The sequence below is a fragment of the Hesperophylax consimilis genome, chromosome 11 (genome assembly GCF_061612785.1).
Source record: "Hesperophylax consimilis isolate HC1 chromosome 11, BYU_Hcon_1.0, whole genome shotgun sequence".
NCBI classification, from domain to species: Eukaryota; Metazoa; Arthropoda; class Insecta; order Trichoptera; family Limnephilidae; genus Hesperophylax; species Hesperophylax consimilis.
In genome coordinates, this window is record NC_142846.1 from 11,099,094 (window position 1) to 11,125,098 (window position 26,005).

A 26,005-nucleotide genomic window follows, 5' to 3' on the forward strand; every position below is an offset into this window, starting at 1 on the left:
TACCTAATAGATTTAAATTTTAAAAACTATGTTTTATTTTGACAGACAAATGCTTTGTTAGGTGAAAAGACGTTGTTAGGTGAAATTTACTTCATTGATTCAAGTAGTTACAGAATGAAAATTTACAAATTTTATGACGCCAAAGCTCACCGTTTGTGAGTTATTATTGTTTTTTAAGGACGGGTTGTTTCAAAGAATTTGAACAATTCATCAAATTAAGTTAAATTTTCACGTTCTGTTATTATAACATTATGGACCATTTGCTTCACAGAACTTAAATAATTAGAGATTTTGAATGGAACTTTCACAGAACTTGAAAATTAACTTTAAAATTTGAAGTATGGCCAAGTTACACATATTCCAGTCAATCGCTAAATTAAAGATCAAAATGATTAACTTACAAATTGTAATTTTATAATCCGGAAATAAAAGTGATAAAAATCAATAAATAGAAGAAAAATTGTACTTTTCTACTCATCGATTCGTGATAATTTTCAATTATTTCGTACAGAATACAATGTCACGATATCTAAATTATTAATCATTTATGTCCACAGATGGCAGTGACGGAGAGTGTGAAGCCGTGAAGATGACACACGGGGCCGGGGCGAAACGTGCCGGAACGACAAAAGGTATGCCACAACAATCATAACATATTATTATTAATAGTCCAGAACTCGGTCAATTTCTCAGAAATGGTTCATATAAACAATAGACAAACATAAGCTAAGTTAGGCACTCGTACTATCATGTTAAATATTAATCGAATTCTATTTACGCGAATAAAGACGGAATTTGCGTGGTACAACAGTTCAATCTTTTTATTTAATTTTACGTTCAAAATTAACTTCATAAGTTAAAATCGCTCTTAACTCTTCGTCGATGTCACCTCAGAAATATTTTTTTTGCAGAACTAAGATTTAAAAATTCGTAATGACATTTTCTACATAAATTAAATAAAAATAAATAATATTAAATTGTGAATTAAACAAAGTTAACATAAAACGATGACAAAAAGTGAATTTACAATATGACCGAAGAAGATATTTTTTAAATAATTTTCTTTTGTTTTTAAGTTCCTTAATCATTAGCGTATAATATTTGCACAACGAAATTTTATCTTTGATAAGGCTGTCACAGTTTTTTGCTTTACTAGAAATGTTATCTTCGATGGGGCAGTCTCCGTTTGCTACCTTACTAGAAATGTTATCGTCGATGGAACAGTCACCGTTTGCTACCTTGCTAGAAATGTTATCTTCGATAGGACAGTCACCGTTTGCTCCCTCACTAGAAATGTTATCTTCGATAGGACAGTCTCCGTTTGCTACCTTGCTAGAAATGTTATCTTCGATAGGACAGTCACCGTTTGCTACCTCACTAGAAATGTTATCTTCGATAGGACAGTCACCGTTTGCTACCTCACTAGAAATGTTATCTTCGATAGGACAGTCACCGTTTGCTACCTTGCTAGAAATGTTATCTTCGATATGACAGTCACAGTTTTCTGCCTTACTAGAAATTTTATCTTTGATAGGGCTGTCAGAGTTAGCCTTACTGGAAAATTTATCTTCGATAGAGCAGTCCCAGTTTTCTACCTTACTAGAAATGTTATCTTCGATAGGGCTGGGACAGTTTTCTGCCTTACTAGAAATTAGTAAGTAAAATAAACGTTTTCATAACATTACCAAAATTTAAAAAAGAAGTTAAGAAAAACATTTAATTTTTTCTTCATATGAAGCGGTTACTTCGTGATGTGACATTATAATTTAAAATTAACAATAACTTAGTAAACATCACTTATAGGTAAATACTTAATGCCGACCGGGTTTCGCTACAACCGTAGCTTCATCAGGGCAGTATGAAACCCGGTCGGCATTAAGTATTTACCTATAAGTGATGTTTACAAAGTTATTGTTTAATTTAAAAAAAAACATTTAATAATCACAAACGTTCATAAAGTTTCCCTTTATTGTTTTTTATACGAAGTAAAGTATAAAAAACGATTCCATAACTTACGCAGGTGAACTAAATCGTACACGCTTCAAATCATTTTAGAATTTGGTTGATCCATTATTAACCAGAAGCTGTTTTACTCCATTTATATTCAGATTCATACGATATCGTACAACATACAACACAAACACGGTGATTTTGAGAAATACGTTGTCCGCTGTAATACCTGTAAAGTTAAACGTTTACTATGCGCGTGTGGGAGGATTTGAATGTTTGTGTAACTGCTAGACTCAGTGCAATATGTTCACCGTCTCACGCACGGTCCACACGTAAACCCACGTGAACGCACTCAACACTCAATTTATCACATAAAAACCATAATTCAAGGCGTTTCCCACACGTTTCCGACAGCATCTACGGTAAACATATCGAAAACGCCACAAAATAATGTATTATATTCATTGATGGCATTATTTGTGGACACTTTAAACACGAGCTTAGTTCTTAAATATCGGAATATTTTAAATTTATTACAAAATGCATGTAAGCGTGTAGGTTTCTATGATACTGACTATCGTGACACGAGATGACAATCGAATTAACGGCTATTTAGAGATATTAGCCGTATACCTATAGCATAGTTTTCAAGATATTCGCGAATCGAAATATATATGTGAAATAGTCCAAGAAGTCAATTGCTAGAGGAATGGCGAAAGTAACGTTAGGTAAATGCAGTCGAAATCATATTCCTGAGAACTACCTATGACATGCTATTTGTATTAATACCATGTATGACCGAAATACGAATGAGAGGAATGCAAGGCCGGTTATAAGCATGATTAATTCGCTTAGATCTTTTGAACACGTAGGTCGGATGGATGAAAGAGTTGAGAGAATATTATATTACGCAGAGTGCAATGAATCGGAGACAGGACAGAACAAGCGTAGCAATGAATCCTCTCTGATTTAAATTAGCCTACGTGGAAACAACGTAATAATTGATAGTTATGGTAGATATAATACGATATATTGTATCTATTTTACGATCCAGACGAACTAAAGATATTGGAAAATGGGCAAAAAAAACTAAACAGAGCAACATCGTAATTTTAACCGAGCTTTTAATATTCGTCTCAACTTCATTGCGGTTTTCAAATAAAATCAGGATTTATTTATTTATAGTATTTCTAATAGTTATAAAGTCTTAATACGTCCATTATTTGAATGAAAAACATTAATTTAGAATAAATCAACGACATATTTTCATAATTTTCTTATTCTGGAAGTCTTATTTCATTTCTCTTCCTGGTTTCATGTATTATTTGTGCTGCAGGTTTTTAATTTATCTTGTACATTCAATTGATGATTGCCCATTATTGGCCGTTATTTTGTAGATTTAAAATGAATGTACATAAGTAATTAATTTGTTTAATTGACAAGATATTTAACTCCTTCAATATTTCCTTGATTTTCAAACATCTATTTTTCTTCAGTATAATTCTCAAAGCAGTGTTTTAATTTTTTTCATTTATCCATCGTTGGCTAAGAATATAATGCTGATACAGTAATTAACGTGTGGTACAATAATTGCGCTATATACATTATTACTGAAGGATGTTTAGGATTAAGGATCTCCTTATTCTTCCCAGATTTAAATTTATTGTGACTAACAAAGCGCCAGATATCGTATTTTTTAAATACGTAAAAACCAAAACAAAAAAACACACAACGAATTTGGCTAACAGCATTTTGCATGATTTTTGGGTTAGACAAAGGAAATAAAGCTAGGCGTGTCAACTTAACGAAAAAAAAACATAAAACGATCATTCTCAGCGTCTTCATTTCGTCTTCACAGCTCGTGAAACGAGAACGCAACGAAGAACATAAATCACTCAAGTTAAAAATTATTCGGACAACTTAACAGAATAGGTGGGTATCCAATACCCATGGACCAATGGACCAATGGTTCGAGTCCAGCCGTGACCAAATATCAATCATCCTCAGCGCGGTTCGATAAACAGAAATTATATATTCAGATTGCCATTAATAATACACTATTTAACCTAAACGGCGCGACGGTAACTCTTTTGATGGAAGATTGATGTGGTGTTTCATGATCGTAAAGAAACCTACAACTAGAATTATATTATTTTAATTAGACATTTGAACCAACTCACATTTCATAAATATCTTTACTTTCTAAAAAAAATCGATTAAATTTTTTTACGACAAGAAAATCTATTTTATTTGTGATGCTTTACATATTATATATAACGTGTTAACTTACAAGCATAATCTGGTTGTTGTAAGTTTTATATTATGCTACCTGACACTTACCCGGCGTTGCTCGGGGTTATGAATGGTTTTAAGTAAAGTTTTGAGTACCTAAATGGTGGATGCAAGTGGATATAATATTATTGTTAATATTTTTTAATGTGTTTGTTTCATTTGATCGTGCCATGGTCATGCCAGGCGTCCTCGACTGCATCAACCATTCACTTCCACATCATACATTCTCCTTACACCTCTTTTTTCGTATATCACATACGCTACATTTTATCACGATTTATTGGGCATCTCCGACTTTTTATACTATTCACTACTCTATACCACATTTTTACTATTGAGAAACTACATTATATCGAATATTATTAGTGCAAATATAATGCGATTTTTAGGTGTCCCCGACTTCTTATTTACTTCAAGCCATTATCTAAATACGCATGGCACTTATAAGAACAAACTTCGAAATCGGTAGAATAGTTTTTCAGGCGCACACAAACTGACATTGACTGTAAAACTTAAGTTTTTTTATAAAAAACTGAGAAGAAGCCAGTAGGACCTACACCGCCAATTGCGGAAAATTTTGAGGTGGGAGTGGAGGAGATGGGGAAGCTGAAGGTCGGGAAATATCTGAATATTCGTATGTTATAAATTTATATATCTAAGGCGAGTCAGACAAAATTTGAAATCAGACTTATTATGTCTCCCCAGAACGTTTCTGAGAATATCGTATACTCTGGAATTAGCTACAAATATGAGTCCAATTGTTTTAAGTCTCCATGTGAAATAGGTAGTGCAATAACGTACCTAGTATAAACGCAAAGTTATTTAATTGACAAAGACAATATTAGCGATATTCAAACGAAAATTTGAAAAAGAGAAAAATTAGAAAAAAATAAAATGAAAGTCCTGGGTTCAAGTCCCAGATTCGCCCATATTTTTTAAAAATATTTTTCTGTTTCAAATTTTCGTTAGAGAATCGCTAATATTTCCTTCAATAACTAAATATTACAATTCAAGTTTTACTCCTTAAGTTCTTCCAATACAATTCATCCATTTAAATACATTTTTACTTATGTAAATCAGCAGATATATAACACATACCAAATATACGAACATTGAAACCAATAATTACATTGATTCTAAACAGAGTTATTTTATTCAAATTATAATTATTTTCCTATTTGTCACTTTAATCGTCTATTAGAACCCTATTTAAATTTCACTCAACCCGATCTGACATAATATCTCAAATTACATTCTCAATTCTCTATCTATTAAAGACATCTCCTTAGCATTATTTCGATGTTATCTTCGTTTCAAATCATATAATTAATTGACGTAGAGAATATACCCGGTACCATTGGGGAGACTACCGTGTGCTCCAAGAAAACCGTAACTCGCCGCTAATTACCACGTTGGACGGACACTTAACTTTTTTCAACTCGCTCCTCGAATCTCTCGCTAAGAGGCTGTTAGACTGTTGGTTAACTTGTAACTGATGAATAATTATTACGTGTAGCTTAGACGCGGCTTTCCAATACCGGAGAACAAAATAATTTTTTTAACCGTTCAGGCTAATTTGTTCGCTTTTGGGAACAACTCACATGGTTTCACAGAAATCATTGTATCTCCCTTATTGTCATGGTGAGAAATATAATCTAAACGATATTAGAAAGAGAAAACACGACTCTTTATATTCAAATCTAGAAGTTAACCACAGAAGAATTTAAAAAGTACATCTCTATGACACCGAAAATTCCGAACGCAATTTGAAAAAAATTATTAAATATTTTTTTATGAAACGACATAAAAGTGAGGTGACAAAACGTTTGTATTACATTGTCTAATAAAATGCGTGAGTTTTTTTTTTGCTATAATTGTGAAAAAAAAAAATTAAGTTTGCATTCAAAATTTTTATACTTCAAAAAATGTGTTTATTTTTTTAATAATATTTGAAAGCGTATTTCATCACTTTTTAAAAACAGATTTTAGTTTTCGGATACGTTCAGAAATATTCCGTTTATTTGAATTTTATTGCAATGCGGAAATCCTCCGATCATCTGTTAAAATATGGCCGAGGCCAGAGGAGTTAAGGAAAAAAGAAAAAAACGTGTGTAGCATTTTATGTCGTACACCCATTACTTAAAAACATAGTTTTCAACTAATGAAGAATCACACAATCTCGTGTGGAGGTTGGCAAAGAGGATAGAATGCGATACAAGTCCTTGCAAACACTCCTGTTTTCAAAACTATAATATCCTTGATGTTAGTTCATGCTAGCTTACCAATAGATGGCACTTGATTCGTCTATTAGGTTACTCATAGAAGGCGTTAGCTGTCAAGAAAAATAGTATACTAAATAAGGTGAAAACTTCAAGGTCGGGGTCCATATTATTCCAACCACTTGCAAATTAAGATATCGGGCCCATTGTCAATCTATCACAATATATTTTATTAACTTGATCGTGTTCTTCCCCAACTTCCTTTTTCATCAATTTCGCGTCACTTATCCCATTGACAATGTATAAATATGAACTGACACTCCATGGTGCTCAATTGTTACGAAGTAAGCATAGAAAATGATAGCAACTAATTTAGAACTAACTTTTATCTTTTTCCTAATAAAGTTAGTATAACTTTGTCCTGGCGAAGGAAGGATTCTTATGAAACCGGTTGATGGTTGAACTAAATAGTGTGGTTTTTTCCGAAAAAATTGCCGAATTCGATAATTGATACGGTGCCTAAATATTGAAATGACCGCTTCCCTTTAATTAAATATTAATAATCCTGCATTATTACTTTTTTCAGTAACTTGTAACTTCTGCAGTAATTTGCAAGTGCATGATGATTCCCATGCAAAGCGCATAGCATTTCCATATTGAGAAATCCTCAATTATGATTCATAATTAGAACAGAGGAGATAACTAAACCATTACTATGGGTTTCTGTATATGTAAAGTCCTACCAACCATCGCTTAAGTATGCTTCGTTCTAAATAATAAGTTGAACCAACTATTAAAGTATGCCTCGGGTAATTAAAAAGTGTGAGTTTTTTTGTAACTTGCTGTAAAATGTGAAAGGTTTAGACGAAAATCTTAAATGGATCATATTTAGATGCTGGGACAAATCGTTATTTAATAATTAATGTTACCATATGAGGGGCCGAAAACCACGTAATTTCTCGGTCATAAAATATAACTTCATAACCAGCAACATTCTTCAATGGTGTCCTTCTTCCACCGCTAAAATAATCATTGTATTGAAATATTATAATTTTAATTTCACTAGTTGTCGACAGTTCAAGAAATAAAACAGCTAAATTTGTTATCCCTGGAGTAAATGATATCAAAACGCATCGTGTTTAAGTTCAAAGTGTATTGAATGAAATCAAAAGAAGTATAAAATAGCTTATTTAATGTGTGATATCAATCATGACTTAGTAATATATCTAGCTTATTTATTTAATAAGAATACATAAATTGTGGGTCGCATTTGATCTCCCGTTGGCAGGTCTATATTGACACAACGCCAGCTTCATCTCAATCTTCGAGACACTGGATCTAAGTCAGGAAAATATTAGTATAAGGCCGCTGGGCACGTGTGAAAATGCAGAATTGCTAAATACACAAGTAAGCAAGAATATGACGACAGAAATGCTGAACGCTTGTCTTTGTTTCCTCGGGAGTAGTTAATTGCGAGCGTTGCATACATTTTTGTAATTATTATGAATAAGGTTACATTTTGTGATAATTATTTTTACTCATATAAGTAGTATAACTTAATCTCGTTCCAAGCATCATACGTTGGACTTTAACCTGCATAAAATTGCACTAAAAAAAAATCGAAAAGACTTCGATATATTTCACCGCTTGAAACATTTTTATTAATCTCGAGTTAGACCGTTGCGCGTTGTACCAAATACCTGTACGGAGAAAAGTGAGTATTGCTAATTTATTAACAATCTCTTCAAATTATTTGCAATTATTAAAAAATAGGTAAATTATTGGCCGTTTCGCGATAAACTTTTAGTGAATTTCTAATATCCTAGAACACATGTTCATGCACATTTGCCTTGACAATATATTTATTTATTTATTTATTTAACGCCCAGAGGGCTTTTACATGTGGGTGGTACAATTTTAATGACAGTTTTGAAACATAAGAAAGAAATTGTAAAAATAAAATTACATTAAAAAATAATATGCAAGAAACGAAATAAAAATAGCAATAACATAAATTAAAAAATACAGCGATTTGACTGGTTTACAAAAATATAACCTCCATTTAGGAATAGTATTGAAATAAGTCTTTTACGTAATCCACAAAATTCGCAAAGTTAATATTAAATATATCGACATTACCTAAGTATTGGTTTCCCATAGTGTGAAACCTCTGTATTGGGGAGTTCGCAATGTAATTGCGCTTATGTGTGTTGCAGTGGAATAGTGTATCTTGTCGTGTTGTTATTGTAGGTATTCGTAAGTTTATGAGTTGCAGAAGTTCGCAACAGTCAAATTTATATATAATGACGAAATGCGAAAATATTCGGATTTTTATGAACTCGTGTTCCGACATCGTTATTATATTATTATTTTACAAAAAAGTTTATTAGGAAACCTATTAATTCATTCGTTAAGGGCCTGCAATCCCGTTATTAACCGAATTACCAATAATTCAAAAGTAAGCAAAACTCATTTCTCTCCGGGTGCATAGCATTTAATGTCCTTGACAATAAGGTTTCATGTATATTGTGGAACACGTAACATAAAATTTTAACTAATATTGAGAAAAAAATAGATAAATAATCATATAAAAGCGAATCGTAGGTACCATATTACAATTACCTACAACTTTCAAAAATACGAAAGTTTAACATAAAATTTTGAAATTATAAAAAATTTTCGTGCAATCGGACCGCACGTCAAATATTTATTATCTTCTTTATTTCTTGACATGATGTAAAATATACATATTTTTAACCATTGGTTATCACGGGGTTAATATAAAATAATATCATCTTTGATCACTGTGCAGACACACTGGGTTTATGCGTTTACGATACACACTTAACAATACATTACATTACAATAAATTACATCGATAGGCGTCCTTGCAGACCAATAATCTGTCTGTTAACGAGAGTAGGGACGGAACAGCCGCATCATCCTTGTCAATTGGACCAATGAAGATGTATGGGCCGCACAACACCTATAATCATTTAATTCGATTTCTTAATCGACACCGTCTGACCTTTTGGCAATTTGTTAAAGCTAGCTCGAAATTCAAAAATTTAAGTATTCTCATTCTCTTTTTAAAAACGTTGCAATCTCTACTATAAAGAAGGAATTCAGTTTTATAATTACGTTACTTAAGATTACTTTAGTGAAGCGTATAAACCTCGTTTTAATATTATTTAATCACTGAAGATAGATAATATCAACAACTCTCAATAAAGGTTTCCTTATGTACTCTATGGAAATAGACGAATTTAAATAAAACAAAACAAAAAAGATAACGGTCGCATCTGGGACTCGAACCAAAATGCTCTAGTCGTATCGTGATTGAAAACAGAGATTGATAAAAATGACCGAATGTAATTATCAGGTATCAATAGTTCAATTGGTAGAAAGTGTATTTGGGTTTGAGTCCCAGTTCCTACCTTAAGCTTTTTGTTTTTCGTGTATTCGTCCATTTCATAATTCAATGAAAGTTAGTTATTGACAATATATTATCTTCTTAATTTACAGAAATTCAATTTGTTTATCTCACTAAAAACAAGAGAACGGTGAGCTGCGGCGTCATTAAAAGTGAGTGCAACTATTTTTAGCTCGCAATGACATTTCCATTATGAGCTATGGAGTTTTTAAATATTATAAAAACTGGTAAAAAGTAAAGTTTAGAAATACTCTTATTGGATATTAGACACAATATTAATAAAAAATAACTCGAGACTAATTCAGTGACTGCAAAAAAAATCAATATTCACGAAAAATAAATTAAACATTTATTGCGGTCGTGTTATAACGTAACGTTAGGTTGCAAACAACAGAACATTTCCACATCCTGCCTCTTAAAAATAATTGTTTTTTTTTTCAATAGTTATTTAAAAATGAACCTACTTGAAAGCTAGCGAGGTGTCGGTGGTGCGAATCTGACAATTTTCAATTAAATCGTCATTCGCTTATCCGCGAACTCAATCTGAGATTCGAATTTCAATATTTTCATATCGTCATCGAACATGAATGACGGAACGTGATCGAAAGAACGATAGTGATGGTCATCCCTAGTCGACAACAAAAGGCACGGATGAAAGTCGTGTACTGATAATACAATACAAAAATTTATTTAAAAATGATTGTTTCCAAACAGTTTTTTTGCTTTAATTTCCACTCAAAATAACAATTGAAAAAATATTAGTATTTATGAAAGGGGGACAGGTTTACAAATGATTAAATACATTATTCATATACATTGATAATACAATATCTTAATCAGCATATTCGATGTCTTAAATAAGTTTATATTTATTAGCCAACCTCTTTGGTAGGAATAAAACTGGCCAATGGCAAACTGATATTGTAACAATCACCTCTCAAGAATAACGAAAGATTAAGCAATATTCGTTTGAGTCGGCGATACACTAGCGACACTTAAAAAACACATATTTACAATCGTTTTCAAGAGGAAGATACTTACAGTATCGACTTGCTTATAGAATTCACGGTTTAGAATAGAAACATGCTGTACATGGATTTATCTACGTTTAATTTTATTACCAGATAACAGTCTCTTTCCCTTCCATTATCAATTTATTAAAATGATAAAAAGTTATTCATATTGGGGGTCCCATAACAGGTCATCAAATGGATATGGCCTATCCTACCGATTTGTTTTGGGTATATTCGGAATGAACCATCTACGGGTCAAGTGGGATAATATCCTATTTGATCGCATTGCTACACAATTCTTCAGACTGGTTCGTGGATAGTTTGAAAACTCGGATATCATGGAGAACAATTATTTCCATCTTCCCGGTGGTTATCTCCGTCACCGACATACTGTTCTATCTCCCAGCCTGCAGAACTAACATGCCAGTAGTTATGTCGGTGGGGAAAGCAATCTTGCTATTGAACAGAATCAATTCAGATATAGACATTATTAAGATGAATAAAGCTGCCATTAAACGGCAAGCTCTGTGACTACTAGTAGAGTTATATACCATATCTATATATGTATGTAATAATTCGTATTTAAACGCACTAAAATGGACAAATTCTTAATGTTTTAATCGAATTGAGTAGATTAAAACCCAGATTTTGTATGAAGATTGCAATCGCCTTACTTTACTGCCTACCCAGACAGGAGTAAAGAATTATCGATGATATATCTACATGACAATAGAATAGGAGGAGAGCGGATAGTACTGCCGAAGAGAAGCAATCAATCTCCGAGTCGAGTCGCATCGCATCGAAGTCTATCGGATGAACAAACAGAATAAAAGAAACCTAAAACCGGCAGAGTAAAAAATCTCCTCTCGCTAAATACATGCTGTCTGAACATATCAAGTTTTTGTACATTTTTTAAAGATAGATTGCCAGGGGTTTAAGCGCAGTGCGTTCCTATTTGTTATTTTTTTATGATTGTCGGTTCAACTAGTTTTACTATTCAAATTGCAAAGTCAGTTAAAGGATATTACAATGAAAGACAGTCTTTAAAAGTTGTATTCTAATTGAAAAAATTGTTTATCTTATTTAAGCTAGGAACCTAATATAAGGTATATTGGCATCCTAATCGAGGTCACATAACTCACAATTTCGCCAAGATATCCTGATATACTAGCTCAACTCATTCATCACAATGCTTTCTACCTTTCTTCGGTTTGCGTTTTTACGATCGTTTACGGATGCTACATAAATGATAATTACGGAAAAAATATTTTGATTTTAATGTTAACTAATACCAACAGAAGCAAATGCATATATAGCCACTAAGAAATACCGCAAAGGCGAATATTCAAAGAATTGTAAACAAGGTCATCATTGTGACAGAAAGGTTGTCACAGAGTACCGGCTAATAACACGCATTCGAGTAGAAACAACGCATCAAAGCCGAAAAAAGATAGCAAAGAAAGTTGACCACATCTGTTCAACTGTCAGATACAAAGCGCTACCGTGCCGCGCTTACCAAATGAACACATGCCGGAAAAACGTACAATATCCGGCAACAGCGAAGTGATTTCCACGTGCGACTTGCGCACTTCCGTCCGCGCACGCGCCCCGCACCCACTTCCGGGAGGACTCGCGAATCCGAAAGGGCGGGAACACTTTACGCGGGAAATTGCAAACAGCTGTTCTGCCTCTAACGGGCAATTCCCAGAACACTTTGCCAGTGTGAAAAAAGCCGAGAATATCTTCGCCTCATGTGTCGGAAACAATTTTTCAAACACTCAAGATTTTTTGTTTGTTTAATTTATTGCATTAGAGTGTTGATGATGACCTACAATGGTCTCTTTCTTGAATGAGAGTCGGATTAAAAATATTGTTGGTACAACATTCCGCTTCTGACAAATTACATATTATCAAACTAGTTCCGTACGCCGTTCACAGAATTCACAGATAAGAAATCATATTAACAAGCGGATAAATTAGGCACAAAGCGGCTTGTTACGTTAAGGGAGAATATTTTCATACACATTGCAATTAATATAATTCAACATGTGTCTATTATTATTTGTGGCCACGGCATCCTGCTCTAATTAAATTAATTTCAGAAAGGTACTGAATGAATAAAATGCAAAATGTAAATGGATGTTAAACACTAAGAGAATCGTACTCAAATTTTGGAAAAAACAAGTGGAATTAATGTTCTAGCAACTAACGCCTACAAGTTGACACATTGTATGCATTTTTTAAGCTTCTCCCTTTTCCCAGACCTTAAACCAAAACTACCAGAAGAGTCCCTATATCTAAGAATATAGTTTTTTAAAGTATAAACTATGCTAAGTACAAACTAGGGAAATACATTACATTATAACTTTATCTTAACTGTCCACTTTTGAAAGAAAATCTCCTCAAGAAAATTCCACTATTTCTCAATAAGCCACGTGTATTCGTCATTTAGTTAACACTGCGCGTGTTTAAAACTATTAAATTTAAAACATTATCGGAATATATATACAGGTGTACAGGGGTAAAGTGCGCTAACTGAAAAATGATAATGAAAAGCTTTTTTCGAAATTCTAATGTTCATTTTCCCAAATAAAAATATTTTTTGATAAAAGAATATGTATTTTCCCATACAAACCAATTATCTTTTTTTAACCTAAAAACCACCTTAAAACATTACAATTTAGTTTAAAAAAATAATCCTTTTTACTGTACACCTGTATATATATTAGAAAAATTGTACAAAATAATTTTTATGGAAACAAACTTTTGATGTTTCTAAGTAAATAAAATACTAGAGTATTTACACTAGTAATAATTAACTCATGCGTTATGATTTTTAACTTAACTAATTTTAAAAAGCAATACCATGTACTTTCTCTACCATTGTTACCACAACAAACAGTGAACACAAGTAAATCACTTAAATTAATTTAATTTTAAAAAAGCCCACTAGGGCGTAAATTATTATTATTTTCACATTTAATATTTTTGAAATACATAACATATGAAACATTTCAACAACTTATAATATTGTTACAAAAATACATAGTGAATGGCACAAGAACAAAACACTGAAATATATATTTTTTGTATTTCTACACCAATGAAGAAAACTAGCTCTTGAATTTGGTGAGTTTCATAAATAAACGCTTAATGTAACTGAAACTTCCATGAAGAAAAGAAGCACTCTTTGAGAAGAAGTTAAAAAAAATGTTAGAGATGGTTAACCCCTCGGTTTAATTTGTTCGCCTTTGGGAACAGCTATTATAGATCTCATAGAAATCACGTATAATGTCATGGTGATAAATATGATCTGAACGGTGTTAATAAGATAAAAAATCATGCTTTATATTCAAATCTAAAAGTTAATCACAAAAAAATTAAAATTTACCGCTCTGTGAAATCAAAGTATCCGAAAGCAATTAGAAAAAAAAAGTGATTTTTTATTTGTAATTTTTACATGAAACGACGAAAAATTGAGGTGAAATATTTTCGTTGTTCTCCTTTCTCGTTATTGTCGCAAAGTGAGCCATTCTTAAGCTTTGAGTCTACATAAAAAAAAAATAACTTTCAAAAATGATGTTTATTTCTAATAATAAAATTTGAAAGTTTATTTCATCTCCTTTCAAAAACAGTTTATAGTTTTCAGAAATCTTCATTAAGTTGAATTTTACTGAGTTAGTTTTCAGAAAGTTCCATTAATTTGGATTTTATTGCAAAGCAGAAATAATCTGACCGTCTTACAGAATATGCCAGAGGCCTGAGAGATTATAAATAGAACGTAGATGTTTCAGGTGTCGTGAAATGATAAATCCGCTCTAATACCATCAGTTCCCGTCACGTGTTCGAAGGAAGGTAGGTACCTACCTTCTGGCAGCACAGCCTTTGACGGGCCGCGCAAGGGTTCGAGATTCAAATTTAGAAAGCAAGACACGCTAATTGCACCTTGTCAGAGGTATGAAATGGCGCCGACGCGAGAAGGTACATGCCACTGAGAAGCGATTTATTGTAAGCAAACTGTTGAAAACATAAGTGTTGAATTTTTAATATCAACGAGAAAAATATGTACAGTTAAAATGATAGCGTAAAACTACGGGCGACCGAAAAGTTGTGATGGAAACTAACGTTAATGTAATAGGTACATACACGGTGTCCGGAAACTCGTAGTACAGACGGAAAACTGGTTAACTTGCATTAGGTACATTTGGAGTCGATTTTTAAGTATAAATTTTTTCGATTTGAGCTTTTGTTTTCGACTAAATCGAGTTTTAAGTTACAAAAAAAATCAGGTAGGAGTTTAATATCAGTTGTCTTTTAAAATTCGTTGAGGCGTACACCAGGCTCTAAAAGTTTTTGATGTGAACCATCTTTATTTATAATAACTTTAAAAGTGACGATAAAAATATAAAATAAATCCTTGAAAAGTGTAACATAAAGAGGGGATTCTACACGGTGGTATAAGTAAAAAAATAATAACTTTTACAAAATAACATTGGTTTTTTTCCATAAAAATAATCAACTTTTTGCTTCTAAACTACCTTAAAAGAATGTAATTTCGAAAAAAGTTATTCTTAATTTTAGCTAGCACTATCATGTACAATTGCGTTGCGCTTTACTTTGCGCACGGACACCTTGTATAAATAATAATATCTCAAAATGAAACACTCTGTTTTAGTAGAAATTTTTAGGGACCAATGGTCCCTTCCCCAGGATGTAATGCTCACTAAATTATATAAATTTATATACATTCAATTTACCTATCTATGTACAAATTATTATTGCACGTACGTAAAAAAATGTGTCAAAATATTGTTGAAAAATAAAAAAAGAAACACGGGGGGAAGCTTCGTAAAACTTATTTTTTTTCAATTAATATTTTAGCCTTGCTTAACTATAAAACAGCAAACATACTTAGACTAGATAAACCCAGCCAAAGCGGCTATTACTTATATCGAATCGAATAACACAGCGAACCTATCAACAAAACGTAAAACATAGCCATGATTGGTAACTACATATTATTACAAAACCAATCGGGCTGAATATCTCACGTTCTATGGACCACTATATTCACAGCTTCCTCGCATTAAAAACCATCCAAGACTAGTTATCAGACACTAGTAATTAATTTATCATCTCAGATATGTAACGGAATACGACAAAACACTAAAACACTACCTATCGGATTCTTAATTTTGATTTTAGTAATTATAAAGGTACGAGCATTTAATACGAGTGAAATTGAGCAATAAATCGGGTTTTAATTAATGTTTATCCTGACGAAAAAACCATTAGTTAAAGAAAAAAATTAAATTAAAATAAATTTTATCATATTAAACTTTGAAACAGGTAGATAGATCATTTTGATTAGTAGTGTATACAAAATATAATATTTTATTTTAATTTAAAAATTCCTTCCTTAAAAATCAATGATACTTTTTCTTCTGTTCATTTTATTACGTGTTTTTGAACATAAATAGACTTCAAATGACTACTTATCGATACTCCTTACGACAACTGGAAAGTTATTTTTGTAAGCACATCAAACTTACAAAACTACCAGACTTATAAAACCCAATAAGAAAAAATTATTTAAACTTGTATTGAGGTACGTGCTGAGACAGGAATCAAAAACGCAACTTCCTGACTCAAAATCAGATTCGTTTACCACTAGGCTAAAGATACCGTCCTCTCCTTAAGTGTTTCAGAGTAGTAGTAACTCTCAGTATCACCCTGGTGATGCACCCAGTATCTCTTCAGCTGTACAACATTGGGGATGTAATTATCCGATTGGCTTCGAACATCCGTGGCTATGATATAAACCAAGGCTGCCCAACCTTTTTAACAGTTGGGCCAAATTAACGATTTTGAATCACTGGCGGGCCACTGAATACCTGACGGTTCCTATTTCCATAGGGGGGGGGGGTTGTTAGAGAATTTCTATAAAACATAATTCCTCACAAAAAAAATTCAAAATGAGTGCTCCCCACCAAATATTTGAAATCCATGGGGGGGGGGATGTATGTGATCATATGTGATTCCCCACAACAATTTTTCGAATTCCATGGGGGGGGGGGGGGGTGGCTACAAGATTCCATTTCGGACGCAAAAAATACTATATCAAAACCGGTGTATTTTTGTATAAAAGGTAAGTTCAACAGGTTAAATTTTTTCGTCGCTGATTCTCGGTCTGAGTAGCCCAAATAGCGATACTTTTTCAAATTGGCGGATTGGCGGGTTTTTTGAAAATGGTTCACGCGGGCCACTTATAATTCGTTCGCGGGCCACATTATGGCCCGCGGGCCTGTGGTTGGGCAGCCTTGATATAAACAAAACAAAATAGGGTGCAATTTAAAATAGTGATGGTATCATATATACTATCAGATTACGATATTTAGGTAACCGTGTAACTCAACACAGTAATAATTCAACACACTTTTAAAAAGTTTTGAAATAAAAACTAGGTTAAATAGGTTACCTAGGTTTATAGGTTAGTTTTTCGATAGTTTTTAATGATTTTATATAATTTTTAAAGGTGTGTTGAATTGTCATTAGGTGAGTTATCGTGGAATTCGTTATGAATAATAAATCATCCCAAGTAATTTACTATATTCGGAGTTCCTGTACTTGGTCCCTGTTTATCCTAAACCAAAGTTTGGTAATCTAATGCCATCTGGCGTACGCAGCCGGAAATAAGGTAGAAATTGGAAGCCGAGTTAATTACGCAAATTATCGTACATAATATTAACACGTGATTGGCCATTACGCGAACGGGGCATCCACTGCACGATTCGCGGACTGATGGTGATTTGATGCGGGTGCAAACCTGTTAATTAAAGGACGTCTACCAGATTGCTCGTCGGTTTGTTATTTTATCAATTAACCCTTGAATGCCAGCGAATCCGTAGCGAATTTCCTCTTGCCTAGATTTTATTGTATTTTGAACCTTAGAAAATGCTCCTAGCGTAAGGTAAGCATAAGATATCTTAATACAGGGTTTTCCAATAAGAGGTGTTATTTTGATATTCAATCGTAAAATATCAATGGTTTCGTTGCTTGTGTGGCACGTAGCGCCGTCTTGTTGAAAGTAAACGCTGTCCAGATCAATACCATCCAATTCCGGCCATAAAAAACATTAATCAACTCTCGATAGCGCAATCCATTCACCGTAACTGTTGCTCCAGCCTCATTTTCGAAAAAGTAAGGTCCAATGACTCCGCCGGACCATAAACCGCACCAAACAGTCACACGTTGAGGATAGAGAGGCTTCTAATAATAAAACACGCATAAATTTTGCACGGTATCGGATACACGGATAAATAAAAATAAAAATAAAACTAACGGATAAAAATATAGCTATTAATATATATTTATATTATTATAAATTTTATTCGTACTCCTATTAAAAACGGAACTGCATTATTATATTTCCTAACAAACTATTTGTAAATAAAGACACATATTTGGCAGACTGCCTGAATCCCCGACGAAACACAAGTACCGAGTTCCTATTAGACACAGGACATGTGTAAGACGTGTAACGAGTAGAGTACAGGCCCGGGGTGATGGTTATATCGCCCATGTGTCAAATAACGCGTCCCCGTCTATTAATCTGTCCATTAAGCATAGACGAGAAGTGATTGATGTAATTCGAAACTGATTTATCATAGAAGATGCATTCTTCACGAGGTGCTATTACCCGATGTGATTAACACGGGCCGCTGCGGACTCTGTTATTATTGATAGCGCTCTTGAGGATCATGATCTAAAGAAAGTATTCAATTCAACCATGAGAAGTGAAGTTTGGTAATAGCTTAAAGTTTAGCCAATTATAAACATAAATTATTGTATGTTTCCAATCTAGTGAAAACATCGAAAAATACAACAACAAATGTTTCAGTTTTTTTTTTTTTTAAATACAGACGATTCCCGGGTCACGAATAACCTGACAATATTTTAAAATCTCCTACTACCACCACAGTAAAATATGGAAGACTTAGCCAGCCGAGGAATTGAACTCACGATGCCTGGGTGGCACCCAGACACGATGCCAACTCAGCCACTGACCGTTATTTATATATTATAATTGTATTTCATATGGGCACCGTGGAGGTAGGTACTAAATCCACAGATAAATTCGTACGGCAGATCGACATACTTAAATTTGCAATCGATGGCGTAGCAATGGTTAAAATAATAGTTGGTTAATTCCTACCGTGGCGCCTGCAAAGATGAGTATCAAGCTGAGAGTATCCATCAGGATGTGAATACATATGTATTTTATAGAATGTACACATTTTAGTAACAATGGAATTATAGACAGCCCTGATTTAGTGAGTCTAATCACCTTCAACATACCAACTAGAACTACTCTGACTGAGGACTACAGGACTGAGGACTACAGGACTGAGGACTACAGGACTGAGGACTACAGGACTGAGGACTACAGGACTGAGTAATTTAAATACTCGCTTGTACCTAGATTGCATGCAGATGTGTTTAACTGCACTGAATATAGTTACAAGAAGGCTATAATAACATATCTCAGTAATAATAATAATAACAATTGAGATTAGCGTGGTACTTTTCTTCTGCACTGGTACTACATAATTTTAAATGAAAATTTTTCTTTTGATGCTCCACTGAATTATTATTTACATATTATCTATCATATATTTACAAAAATCCATATAAATAAATTATGAAAACGGGTAATTGCTGCGAACAATCGTTAGTTTTTTTTAAATTAATATGTAAACTCGTAAAGGTACATACATACCAATGTACGAGTTCCCAGGATAGGAAAGGTTAGTTTTCGGCGTGTGAGAAAGTCGCGCGTCTCCCACGTCGATATTTCTTACTAATAGAGGGAAAAAATTCGACGCCAATTTAAAAATGCCGTAATTGATTTATGCATGAGAATAATATCGCCGTCGTTATTCGGTCTTGCGGGCCCCCTTTCCCGGGCCTTTCTGGCGGGTGATTGAAGTCCCGGGCAAAGCCGGGCCTAAGTGTAATCTATTAATAGGGAGATTAATCAACTCTGACGGGTCGATGAACCAGATGAGATCAATCAGATATCTCGGTACATGAAACAAAACGATAACACAATATATTATTATATTACTTCCAACTTGTTAGATTCTTACGCGCCGGTTTAGCGTTGAAATAGTTGAGCCGGCATTAAGCCCGTTTAAGGCAGTTTTAACCATACCTACATCACGATAAAAGTTACACCGCGAATACAAGGGGAGTGGGTTAGAGGCTTACTGCGGATGCACTGTATCATCCTCTTTCTCGTAAATGATGCGTTTAACATAAAGAGAGGGTGTAGTGAAGCATTCCTTAACAAAATAAAAAAGACAACTACATGAGATCAAACGATAACACAATATATCGTAGGCGTACTGGCAAAAAACGTTAAATCGGAAATTTTAAATTTTGACTTAATAATTCAGTATTATGAAGTTATTTACGCTCTATACACTGATTTCTCCTGGTAAATATAAATTTAATTTTTAGTCGAAAAATAATATTTTTATAAAAGACGTTAAATCGATTTGTAGTCTATGGATGTGCACTTATATCTGTCCTTGTCATTTTCGACAGAAAACTTTAATTAATTACTATTCTTCGGTAAACGTCACATAACAATATTTACATGTATTTGCTTTTGCTTGACAGTTTGATTGAAACATACACTGAAAAGTCAACATAGTTGTTTTTGCCAGAACAAAGACGTCTGGCAAAAAATTCTAAATGTTACCATTTCGGAAATAAACTTAAAAACCGATTACATAATTAAAATTCAAACAGACATAAACGAAAAAGATATTCGTAAATGAACACATATCATGATATTATATTTTTGTATCACAAACTTCAATTGAATTTGATAAAAAAATGTTTTGAGTTAGCACAAACCATAAATGCATGTTTTCTCAAAACAGCGACTTTTAGAATTAACTTTTTTGGTCAGTGTAATAACGATATTGTTACATTTATTCTACTTTTAAGTTATACGGCGTACCGCTGATCCGTTTCACTCCTTATCGTAAAAGAAGCGTGTAATTGAAAGAGAGGGTGAAATGATTATCGGTTGTGCTCGCTTAGAAATAATGACGTTTGACACGAGATTAAAAAATACCCTGTCCCTGTCAATATCTGTGTGAGGAAGATGTTTAATAATAATTATATGGTATTTGATGCTGTTTTTTGTTATAATATTCCCACTGTTAAAATAACTAATAAATATGTCCCTATTGTAGGACAATAATTATGGATGAGAATCTAAAAATAATCTTATTTCTTAACCATTAATTTCGGTTATACGTAGGTACTCGGAGACTCGTACTTGATAATCCAGTTAAAAACGGGATTACAGTCCTTACAGATGAATTAAGAGGCTTCCGGATAAATTTTTGTAAATTACGAAGTGCATTTGCCTTCAGCAAGACGAAATGCGAAAATATTCGGATTTTCATGAACATGTGTTCCGAAATCGTGATAATATATATTCGTAATTTACTCCGAGTTTATCAGGAAACCTCTTAATTCAATAATTTGAAGAGATTCTTAATAAAGACAACTCTTGATTTGAATAAGGATGATTAAAAAATATACGTAAGAAAAAGCTGTACAAAGATACCAAAATAAACAACGGATTTACCTAATAACACTGAAGAAAACTTGTTTTTATGCATAGTTCATAGTATAAATAATGTGTTTTGATAAATATAATTAATTTATGCTTAGAATAAACTGGTAAAAATTGAGTATTATTTTGACAGTTATTTTCCAAAAGTAAAATTTCTTTAGTGATTAATTGAGCTATTCTCGAGAAACGTCATACGATGTGAACATGAAATATATTCATATGATTAATTAGATATATTATCTGGGAAACGGCAAACAATACAAAAAACATTGTTTTTATTCCGATATTTAAACAAAACTTATCTCGTCTCATAGGAAACAGGCTAATACATTTACAGTGAGACTAAGGACGGATTGTTTCGGAGAATTTGAACAATTCTTCAAATTTTAAAGTTAATTTTCACGTTCTGTGAAAGATTTTTTCAAGTTCTGTTAATATTTAAGTTCTGTCATGCAACTAGCCTATGATGATATAATAACAAAACTTGAATAGGACTTTCACAGAACCCGAAAATGAAGGTTGAAATTTGATGAATTGTTCAAATTACAAAGTTAATTTTCAAGTTCTGTTATTATTGTAGTTCTTTCATGCAACAAGCCTATGATAATATAATAATAGAACTTGAATAGGACTTTGACAGAACCCGGAAATTAACGTTGAAATTTGTATGAATTGTTCAAATTCTCCAAAATAACCAGTCCTAAGATACATAGCAGTGATGACAAAAACAATGTGGCAAATCCCGAAGTGATTTTTCAACAATACTCAGGGGTTAAATTGGAAAGACATCGGGACAGCAATAATTGCGACTTTGTACCGAGCGCGGGCATAAATAATCGGACAGGGCGCCCGACACCGGGCTCGGTGGCGCCTAGCCAACAGACGACGGTCAACCTGAGCGGTCAGCGTTGAGCGGAGGGCGGTCACTTGACCACTTGAATTCGGAAAAAGGAAACAAAATATTTGACTTTATAAACAAGAGCAGCCTCGTTCATACGAGTGCGAGAGTTAGAGTGATATTTGGAAACATGCGAGTTTTATTTATTTAAGAGCGCAATCCGCGAAAAATCACAGGATATTATACTTGTTGGATTTGTGAGTTGCCTCAAGATAATTGGTTGCCTATCAAAAAAATAATTAGGAAGACTATCAGAAATTTACCTTTCGAATGAACACCATTAGTTAACTTTAAAAAGATTTAGAACTGTCTAAAACGTAAATAAAATAAACACAGATTTCAAATATAGAATTATTATGGAAATAAAATAATGTTAGTAACTACTTTATCACTTGGTTCTCACAAACAGAAGTTCATTGAGCGTGAATATTTTTTTAGATTTACAAAAGTATAGTTGACATAACACACAACATCACAGACTACCGAAATTAGTATGTTTGATTTATTTAGTTTTCTCAATTTTTTATATCATTATAGATTTCAATCTAAATCGTTATAATTTTACCAATTGTACAATGTGTATACAATGATATAAATCCTGTATATGAGGCGCAATTGCATACTAATATCTAATTTATCGAAACGTGTTCCACTATTAGAATGCTATAAGCGGTGCGCGTAGACCGGATTCGATAGTTTTAGATAGATCTTTCGGAGCGTTGGAGGTAAAAAGTGGAACCTATTTTTTAGGTTTCATCAAAATATAATACATCAATTGTGATAAAAAAACATATCCACAGTATGTTCCATCACTTTTAGGAAAAAAAAAATACGTCATACAACAAATTACGATAACACTTTTGCCACAAAATGAACGATCATCCCTGGTTTCGCTTACGTTTTTAGAAGCTTAAAAAGATTATAATGGGTTAAGTTCACCTCTATGCCTTGTGACGCGACACCTTTCAGATCTGCTATTGGCCGATAAAATTAACAAACTACAACATGGGATTGAATGATAACTTTGTGCTCTATTTTATATTGTGGGGAACTTGCATTTATAATTCGAAGGAGGCGTCGGAATTCGATGGGGAGTTGTATTATGAAATTAATCTTAGGTGGTGTTATTTTTAGATTGGAATTACGTATAAGAGGGCTAATCTATTGTTATTATATATCGATGCCGTCAGGATTATAACACGGTCCAGATAAAGGAATGTTACTGCTCTGCCACTTGTTATGGTTTTATACGTTTGTTCGAGAAATAGTTAGTTATCACTTTTAATTAATGTAACCTGATACAAAAAGTTGATGTAATCAATAAATAGTTTCACGGTCATAATCAGCCATAAGAAGCGATCAGCAATATAAGCATGTACCATGTGCACCCGTCAATCATCTCAATCTCTTACCCCAGCATCCTGCGGACGTGATCAGAGGCGGAATTCCTACCTCTAGGAGCGTGTCGTTTTCAAAATACTAGGCGACTACTTTAACCCGCGGACAAGTTGATAAATCTGTGAAAAAATTACACGGCTGGTAGCACAAGAATTGATAAATCGAAGGCAATCAGAGAAAGTTCAAAGGCACGAACTTGAGCGTCAATTACACTAAGAAGTCTATTCGCGTACACTTTCTAGTGGATTAAAAAATATTCGGAAGAACAGGAATTTTGTATTTTTACTTTGTGAGGTCCACTATATTAAATCGATAATTTTGTATGCACCTCTACGACAAATACATTTTGAACGATTTACGTACGGAGGAATTGACAATTTTCGCTAGTTCATGTTGTTGAAACGAAATTATAAAATAATATTTAATGATTTGAAATATTTTCACGATCATGAACCCTGTGATAGTTGGTTATTTCCATAATATTAAAAAAAAATTAACCCGATTTCAGTTACGTAATTTTACAGCCATATAATATATATATTTACTATTTTATGCGCCCAATGGGCTTTTACCTTGGGTGCATTGAAGCGTTTACAGCAATGGTTGCAAATAATTAGTAAATTAAAAAATATATAATAATAAACCGAAATTATCAGAAATAATACCTTATCATAAAAAAAATGCTTAAGTATGTTTTCAACAACGTATTTGTCACATTAAACATGTTCTTATTCTAAACTATGAAGGCGAAGAATTAGCGAGTTTGCTACACAGTTTGTTTGTGAATGGTAATATAGAAATAGGTCCTTGTGCGTTGTCCATTGTGTCGAGTAAGTACTCTTAATTGACCAGACTCAGAAGTTCGCAATAGTCTAGCTCTGAATTTATAAATTTGAAAAAGAAGCATAGGTCGCTTATCCTACTCCTGCGTACAGCTCGAAGACTATTAAAGTTTATATGCTAAAGTTGATCAATTTCACCAGAAGAAAGGAAGATTTAAGCTTAATTCGGGCACACGGACACGCCCATGCCACATTTCTATCGGTGTATATCTTCAGTGGGCACACTCGATACAGTGCGGCGAATTCAGCCATTTATTTATTTATTACTTCGGCTGGAAAACTTGTCGGGTGAAATTCCTTTCGGAACTGGTGACACTGAACTCTAGCAAAAAGTGCGCGCGCAGATGGTCCAGAATTATTCTTGTGAGATTTGGATGTTGTGAAATAGATGGAGAATGCGCGGTTGATTTATAAGACGAATGTATGTTACATCTGTCACGACTTAAAAATGTATTATAGTTGCTGGCATATAAAATAATACGCCCAGCAAAATTAGTGGTGAAATTGATGACAATTAAGAGATCTCAATATACGCGTTATAAAATCGGATGAAAAAATCTGTTATGTTTATTAAAAATTCCGTTATGTGATATTAACGTAAGAAACGGGATACGAAATATTAGTTGGCACATGTAATATCTTTGGAAGTTCAACTTCAAATTTTATTGAACTAGATGCGTAAAGCTTAGATCAAACGGATATTATTTAATTATTGAAGACAATATTAGCGATTTCTAAACGAAAATCTGAAACAGAAAAATCATAAAAGGATACGGTCACATCTAGGACTCGAACCCAGGACCCTTACCTTGCCGGGGCACAGGCAAGGGTCCTGGATTCGAGTCCTAGATGTGACCGTATCCTTTTCTGATTTTTCTGTTTCAGATTTTCGTTTAGAAATCGCTAATATTGTCTTCAACAATTAAATATTACAATTTGAGGTTTTACTCAATAAAGTTATTCATTAAAATAAAAATGAAAATTATTTACATCATAAAGCTCAAATCACAATCATTACTGGTGTTGGAAGATTGATTGTGGACATGAAATTGTGACCAACTACAATAGCAGTTCAGTGAAATCATGACTTCCTTCAGGTGCACTGCAATGTGCAGTGTGCAGAACTAGGTTTTAAAAGTTTTGAACGCATTTCAATACTGTCCATGAAAATTCCTAAGTAAAATATTGATATTGTAGATATCTGTCAATTATTTCGTTTATAATTTTCAATATTAGATTTGGCTTTGAGATATTTACAATATATTACCCGGCTTCTAAGGGTTGAAAGACAAATGCTATTACC

General features: G+C 33.2%; 1 protein-coding gene and 1 long non-coding RNA gene across 6 annotated transcripts in view; one reads left to right on the plus strand and one right to left on the minus strand.

Moving 5' to 3' along the window:
- The window catches only part of bs (serum response factor blistered), a 284,696-nt gene that overhangs the window by 167,312 nt on the left and 91,379 nt on the right, over positions 1 to 26,005 (minus strand). The window lies entirely within an intron of this gene.
- The window catches only part of LOC149419778 (uncharacterized), a 62,920-nt gene that overhangs the window by 3,794 nt on the left and 33,121 nt on the right, over positions 1 to 26,005 (plus strand). The window contains exon 3 of the long non-coding RNA XR_016302762.1: positions 558 to 632. This is a non-coding gene — a long non-coding RNA (uncharacterized LOC149419778). The remainder of the gene's footprint in view (positions 1 to 557; positions 633 to 26,005) is intronic.